This window comes from Propithecus coquereli, unplaced genomic scaffold (genome assembly GCF_000956105.1).
Source record: "Propithecus coquereli isolate 6110/MARCELLA unplaced genomic scaffold, Pcoq_1.0 Scaffold19, whole genome shotgun sequence".
NCBI lineage: Eukaryota > Metazoa > Chordata > Mammalia > Primates > Indriidae > Propithecus > Propithecus coquereli.
In genome coordinates, this window is record NW_012143856.1 from 6472899 (window position 1) to 6474399 (window position 1501).

The 1501-nt window shown below is 40.9% G+C and overlaps 1 pseudogene; it reads right to left on the reverse strand.

Moving 5' to 3' along the window:
* Positions 1–712: 712 nt before the first annotated feature.
* On the reverse strand, positions 713–1279 carry LOC105809130 (annotated as a pseudogene).
* Between the last annotated feature and the right edge of the window lie 222 nt (positions 1280–1501).

The following is a 1501-nucleotide window of genomic DNA, read 5'->3' on the forward strand; positions in this document are numbered from 1 at the left end:
TAAATAGTGACAACACCTGTATAAAATCTTTGTACCCCTCTCAGGAAATCTGGAGTGTAGTAAATCATGACTTAATCAGACCCTAGGTTGATTTCTTAATCCTGAGGAGTACTCATCACGACCTTTTCTTAATAATGGATGGATATATTTCCTTTGACTTAGTAATATTTCAGTTTTTTGGAACATAACCTAGCCTTCCAAAAGAAACTTAGGTACCTCAAGCTCTATCTTTACGTGTCACTTAACAGCTCTCCAAGCAGGAAATCGTTATTCTTCCTTAGCCTTTCTGATATTAATAACTGCGCCTCCCTTGCGAAGTTTTGTCCTGTGAGAAGCTGCCAGTGATACTTTTCCAGGTGATCTTACTTCCTATAGAAACCCCCTTTCGAACTCTAAACCTAACTTTTTTTTAAAGGAAAGCAAGATAAAGCCATAATTTGTTTTGTTAGTTTTGTCCAGTTAAGGTGAGGTGGTTCTACACACAACCACTTCTCCCTCAATATTCCAGAATTCAAAGCATTCATGAATTATTTATGCTCTGTGTAATGGATCCCTGCCTGCAGCTTTGCCTGGGCCCTGCCTCTCCCTCCTCTCCAAGCTGCTTTACGTCTCTGGTGGACCTTAGGTTTTACAAAGTGTTGCTTTTCTTCTGTCTGTCTTTCTCTCTCTCTGATTATCTTTTACTGTTATTTGAATTTATTTTCTGTTGCATCTATTCCCGTGCCATAAGTTTTTGTTTCTTCAGTTTCTTCTGGGATATCTTTTTCTTCCGTGCGATCTCCTCTTCTGGTTTTGGAACAATTTGCTCCTTTTCAGTGAGAATCATCCTGATGTGGCAGGGGGAGCTCATGTATGGGTTCATCTGACCATGAGCTCTGTAAGTTCGGCACGGCATCCAGGGTGCTTTGTTCACCTGAATATGCTCAATGACCGGAGAACCTACATCTAAACCCTGAAGTTCAGCATTACTCTCTGCATATTTATGCATGTGGAGCAAAAATTCAGCACTCTTTTTGGGCCACTGACCCTGTGTCCAGCCCCACTGTTTGGCCTGGGCACACCTACCAACTCCGCCATTGTAATGTTACACATTGTTTCTTTAAAGTGCCATCCTTCAGATACTTGGTGGCTTTTCATATATGCATACCCTTGATGGCCTGGAGCGGTTTCACAAGTGTTCTTAAAGTGAACACAAAGGTTTGAACCTCTTGACTTGCATGATTTTGTGGGGTTTTCTGGGTCAAGTGAATAGCGAACCATTTTCACAGATCACCTCAGGCCGCTTAAGGGAAGAGGGCTCTCTAAAATATTAAAATTGAGAGAACAAAACAGATTTTCAGTCTTTCTTTTTTACTACTTAAAATAATGTAAGTAACCACTCTGAGGATGGATTTGAAAAAATGATATTACACCAGAAAGGGGGAGGTATAAATTTGGAAGAGGAGGAGAGAAAGGGGTGGAAGAGACAGAGACTAGAGAAAACGAAAATGACCCTTGTCTC